The sequence below is a fragment of the Felis catus genome, chromosome C2, assembly GCF_018350175.1.
Source record: "Felis catus isolate Fca126 chromosome C2, F.catus_Fca126_mat1.0, whole genome shotgun sequence".
NCBI classification, from domain to species: domain Eukaryota; kingdom Metazoa; phylum Chordata; class Mammalia; order Carnivora; family Felidae; genus Felis; species Felis catus.
The window spans coordinates 78801473-78807472 of NC_058376.1; the positions used below are offsets into that span (position 1 = coordinate 78801473).

Here is a 6000-nt window from a genome sequence, read left to right on the forward strand (position 1 = left end):
ATTTGAGAGAATCTGAGTTCCCTGTAGCACCTGGGGAAACCTACAGTAGGTTCCAGAGGGGCCTCTTAGTCTCTGGTCAAGACAAGACTCAGTTGAGAGGGCTATCATCCTGGACGGAAGGCAACTGTTATATTCTCTAAGGATTTGGGAGGCCCTGCAAACTTTGTCTCAGAGTTTTTTATATCTACCTTGATGATACAGATTCCAGTTCAGGATTAGGGGACACTGGCTTGAGAGTACCCTTAAACTAGAAATTTCACTGAATCTCTGGATCTAGAGAAAACTCTGGCATGAAGGCTGGGACCCCAGATGGAACAGGAACTTCTGCTGGTAGAGGGTATGGGTATTTCCATGGGCCTAAGAGGCATCTCTGCTCCTGGTCTCCCCAGAAGTGGTCTCCACTTCTTACAACTATCCTTTAGGTCAACCCCTGATCCCTCCAGCTCCCACTCCAAGCCACAGGGAGGTATGCGCACCTCAGGGCACCTCACAACTCACAGCCTGCCTCCCTGACTGTAGCCTGAGGCTTCCTGGTCTGGGTTTCGGGGAATCAGGCTCTGTGGCTGTAGGAACCTTGGGCCCAAGGCAATCCTGTTTTGGGTACCCAGCAGCAGGAATCACCCAGGCCTGGGCCCATCACATGGGGCCATGTATTGTTGGGGCTCCAGGAGGGCTGGGGGTATGAGAGGGTCAGCTTAGGGTTGCTGTGGAGGACAGGCAGAAATTACCACATAGGCCCTTTCTGTCCTCAGCCTCTGAGAGGAAGCGGGTTGGCTTCCCTGGCTGGTGGCAGTGGGCTGGTAAGGATCTGATTCTGATACCTGCATTCTGACAGGGAAGGCAGAGATCCTGGCTGGGCCTCTCTATGAAGACCTCGAAAGGGATATCTGAGGGGGCGCCTGGCTGGCTCAGTTGGTAGAGCACCAGACTTCTGATCTCGGGGTCATGAGCTCGAGCCCCACAGTGGGTATGGAGATCGCTTTAAAAAGAAAGAGAAACAAAGAGGGAGTGAGGGAGAGAGCAAGGAAGAAAGGAAGAGAGGGATATCTGAGGTTGGAGATGGGCAGTGATGAGGGAGCATAAAGCAAGCTGACAGGCCATAAACACTCCCCCCACCCCCAACCAACCCCGCAGCACACCTGGCTGCCCAAGAACAAAGGAAAGGGGAAAAACAAATGGCTAACTGGTAGAGATCATAGTCCTGCAGGACCTGATCCATCTATTTACAAATATTTTAGTAAATCACAAGAAAAAGTCAATCTTATCAATAGCCTAATCTCCAGAAACCTATAGACTCTGTTTCCTGGAGCCCCAATATCACCCCTCCATAGTGATATGGGAAACAAAGGCAGAAGGAAATGGCAGATAGAACTCAATTTCCTTATAACCTGCAGCCCACTGGCAAATACTTGAGGTGGGCAGAGTGAGACGTGTTTCCAGGAACTCCCTACTGTCTTAATGCTAATACTTTGCTAGAGGGAAAACAACCTTAGCTTGACACTCGCTAGGCCTCCAGTATCCTGTGAGTCTTTAGCACATGAAAATCCCACTGGAAGCTTCCCATGCACTTTACCTCCCCCAACTCCATAGTACAAAACCAGTGTCTCATCTTCCTGCCCATGGGTCCTGTCCCCGTGCTTCAATACAATCACTTTTTTGCACCAAAGACTTGTCTGTCGGCCTTGGACCCCAAGAACCCCACTCTCACCCCCAAAAATCTCATCAGGTGGAATCTGCAGGATTGGGACAGAAAAGGGGGCAGTCACTGAATTTCAGGCCTCAGAGTCCAAGGTGTCTTTGGAGGGCACTGGATACTAACTTGAACTAGAAATAATTCAGAGAGAACTTGTGTGTATTCTAGCTCCCAGAGAGGAGGAAAGGATTTGGTAGTGCCTGGAGCATGATCTTGCTTGGAGAACTGCAGGAGCCACTTCTTTCCCTGCAGTCTGTGGAAATAAGTTCAGGGGTCTGTCATTCTGAGCTTTCCTACATCAAGCAGGAGAGGCCACTGATGGGCAGGGTCCTGTCAGATTCCTCTGGCACAAACCCAGGAGCTCACAGTAGAAGGACTAGGTGAGAGTGTGGTTTAGCACTGTCCTGGCCAGATTGCAAGACCCTGGAGGTTTCAAGTACAGTCAAGCCCTTCCACTCCCACATCCCCTCCCCCCAGGGGTCACACAAAGTCCACGCTTATGGGCACAAGCAACTTGTCAGGGGAACTTAAATCTAGGCAAAGGGTGAAGGCTGCCAGGCCAGCTGCTAACTCAGGAAGGGCCTAGGAGGGTCCTGGGTGGCAAGTGGAGCATGACCAGCAGTGAACAGAGATTCAGGTAGCAATGGGGGTTGGGGGGCCTAGAAGCAGGTGCACACCTGGGCCAGGCTCGGGGGCAGGCTGGGTCCTGTTGGGGTAGGGAACACGAGAAGAAAATCAAGGGTATTAGTAAGAAGATAGGATCCTAGTCCGAGAGTTTATAAAGGCAGGGGTTCAGGGAGAGGAGAAGTAGGATTGGACCCAGGTTGCAAATACAGGCAGAGGATCACAGCACCGGGGCCAGGACTCACAGGTTACTTCTGTTCTAGCACTACTGACCCACAGCTCCTTAAGTTCTAACGAACATTTTTCTTAGTAAAAGCAAGATTTACCCATTGCAGAATGCAGGGCCAGGCTGAGCCTTTACAGGGCCTACATGAAATCTGGTACAAGTTACTGGACGGAAAGCTAGTGAGCCAGGAGGGGGCTACAGAGCCATCCCTAAATCCCTGTTTGACTTTTACTAAATCCCCTCACCTCCTTGGACCTTAGTGACTCTGCGGGGGTCACAGCAGAGGCCTGTGAAGCCCAGCATCCCAGAGGGGCCTAAGGGACCCATAAGGAGATCAGGGGTCAGAGAAGAGCAAGGCTCAGAAAGGGAGACCACAACCCTCAGCCCACAACTGCCTATGACGGCCATTTTTTTTTTTTTTTTAAGAAGGCTCTGTTTTTAAGTTGAATGTGTTGAGTTTCCATATAAGCTTTTAGGTAGAAGCCACAACAAGAAAAATATAAAGAGGAAAAAAAAAGGGCGGGGTAAAGAATAGAAAAGGAAAGAAGGAAGACAAGGAAGACCAGACGAGAGTGCTGGGCTAGATGGTCTCCAAGCGTCTCAGTCCTGCTGGGCGCTGACTCACCACGACGCTCTCCTGCCCACATTTTCAGGAACCATTTCTGTGACTTTCTGCCATCCTCGCAGGGAAGAATCCATACATAAGCCCAGAAAAAGCCAGTGGTTAGATCTCATTTCCCAGCTCTGAAGAGTGCTGGCTCGCAGAAGAGGAAACTGGGGGGTGATGTGGGCTGGGAGGGAGGAGGCCTGAGGCCCTGAGCTGTAAATCAGGCTCAGAGGTTTGGATACCCTGCTGCGTGACCTTCAAATGCCCCTCCGGGCTCCAGAAACCCGCACACTAACACACAGGCTGAGGGAAGCATGCCAAACTCCCAGGCTAGGCCGCCCCTGGAAGCTGGGCCCACTCAGAGGAATTATTTTGAATTTTCAGGAAAAACTGCTCAAAGCCAAACCTTCCCTCCCAAGAACAACACAGGCTGGGAATTTTGACGTGCTTGGGAGATGAAGGCTTTGGGCCACTCTTGGCCGATGTCAGGCCAGTGAGACCCACAGATAACACCCACACCCAAATCAGTACGTATGGATCATAATTATGATTTCTTTTTACTCTAAATACTTCCCAGTCTTGCCAAGCCTCTGGGCTTCCTGACATACTTGAAATGGTTTTGCTCTACTATTTCTCAACCTGACTGTGTTATTGCACAGTTGTCTCTCAATATTCAGCCCACAGGTTTAGTAATTCCACAAGAGTTTGGAGACGTGGCACATCCAGACGACACTGAAGATTGCCTTTATGTGTACACCCCCACCCCTACCCCCAGTGAGAGCACTCTGCCTCTCTGTCATACAAGAGGAGGATTAGTTGAAACCGTCTGAGAGTATAGGATAGTGGAATGAGCAATGGATTGGGAGTCAAGAGAGGAATCCCCTAGAGCCGGCACCAACTGACCTGCCCTCCATGTGAGCGCTGGTAGGTCACTTCCTCTTTCCAGGCCTGTTTCCTCATCTGGGAAATGAGGGGGCATCCTTTATTCACTCAACTGACATTCGCCAGGAGCTTACTCTCTGACGAAGTTCTCCTTGACCAAGGTCAAAGCTCAAGGAATGGCACAAAAGCCACATCAAGACCAATTAACTCTGGAAATCACGAGGGTATCTAATGTCAAAGTCAATTTTGCTTTTGTAAAAGAAATGGATTAGGCACATCCTCATCCCTCTGTCAGCTCACAGTAGAATGAAAGAGAGGGACACGGAAGGACAATCACCTATCAGCAGGGAAATGCTTTTCTAGCAGTTACCTGGCTATCATGGGGATACAGACAGAGTAGCTCTACAATGTGTCCCAGCAGAGGGGACAGCTAAGCTGAATACTAAAGGCCAAGCACAAGACAGAGAAAGGAAGGGAGGCAGAGGGAAGAATATGGAGAGGAGTTTGGTAGGTTCAAGAATTTCAAGCAATTCTTCTATGATGAGACAATGTGGGGTGAGAAGGGAAAAGGAAGTAAGAGATTAGGCAAATCAGATCTCCAGGAACCTGTGTGCTTCAGGCTACAGGGTTTAGGTTAGGTTTTGTTTTGTTTTGTTTTGTTTTCCCTGAAGGCAACAAGGAAACACCAAAATGCAGGATGATAACATAATCACATTTGTATTTTAGACATCTCACTCTGGCTGTCTTACAGGGCATGGTTTGGAAGGGGAGAGAAATGGAAGGCAGGGAGATCACTCCAAGAAGCAAGAGGTCATGGTAGTGTAACCTGCATCCGGCACAATGGGAATGAAGAAAGGGAAGTGAAACCAAAGCATATAGTAAGGGCCTTGACTAGATGAGCATTTTCCATTTCTAACTTTCTAGGACTCCACAGCTAAAGAAATCTCCCCGCACACATTTCACCTCCCATGTTCACCACCCCTCTCCCCACCGCCCCCACACTGAGAAGTCTGGCTGGCCCCTCCCACTCCGAGGCTCGGATAATAGGTGTGGCAGCGGGCCCAGAAGTTCCCGCCATCTTCTCCACCAGCATGTTCTGTTGCCTGAGCAGTTGGCCGCCGCCATGAGTGTTAATTGGAGAGACATCTGAAGTGACCAGACTGGTTACGCCGCCGCCATGATAGACACACTCCATCTGCTCTAACAAGGCGCCTCTCAGTACACACGCGAGGCCAGCCCGATTCTCTGTGCCCGGGACTTGTTAGAAGTGAGACTCAAAGAAGTTAGATGCATAGGATTTTAAACTGAAAACCGTCTCGGAGAGCATGGGGTGCATGCCCTTTAGTTTGATAAGGAAAATAAGGCCTCGTCTTGCGGCCAGGTCTTCGGGGCTGTCCTCTGACCATTGTAGATGGATAAGGTGTGAAGCTGGGGACTGAGCTTCTCAAATCAGAAGCTGACCAGTAGAGGGGCCCCTGGGTGGCTCAGTTAGTTAAGCCTGGGACTTCAGCTCAGATCATGATCTCACGGTCTGGTGTGTGGGTTCAAGCCCTGCATTAGGCTCTGGAGCCTACTTCAGATTCTGTGTCTTCCTCTCTCTCTGCCCCTCCCCCGCTCACGCTCTCAAAAAAAAATTAAAAAAAAAAAGAAAACAGAAACTGACCAGTGGAGTTCCCTGAGCAGATTATTTGCTCAAATTGTTGACTAACTGGTAAGGGACCTGACTAGGGTGGAATTTTCATTGAAAAAAAAAAAAATCAATTTCTTAGAAATTTTCAATTTAAGGTATTCTATTATCTAGCTGGAAGAGATTTCAGAAATAGTCTAGGCCAATGGTTTTCTGACTGGTATTTGTTTTGCTTTAGTAGTGGGACTGGGGCTCAGAAAGGGGAGCACTCAGGCAAGAAGACTGAATAAGTGACTGGGTGTGATTAGTACCAAGCTCTTGGAACCCCAAGCACATACTCC

General features: G+C 49.5%; 1 long non-coding RNA gene across 1 annotated transcript in view; it reads right to left on the bottom strand.

Annotated features, from left to right (window-relative positions):
* LOC109503518 overlaps positions 1-3904 on the bottom strand; it is an 81451-nt gene extending 77547 nt beyond the window's left edge. The window contains exon 1 of the long non-coding RNA XR_002162541.2: positions 3169-3904. This is a non-coding gene — a long non-coding RNA (uncharacterized LOC109503518). The remainder of the gene's footprint in view (positions 1-3168) is intronic.
* Positions 3905-6000: the final 2096 nt, after the last annotated feature.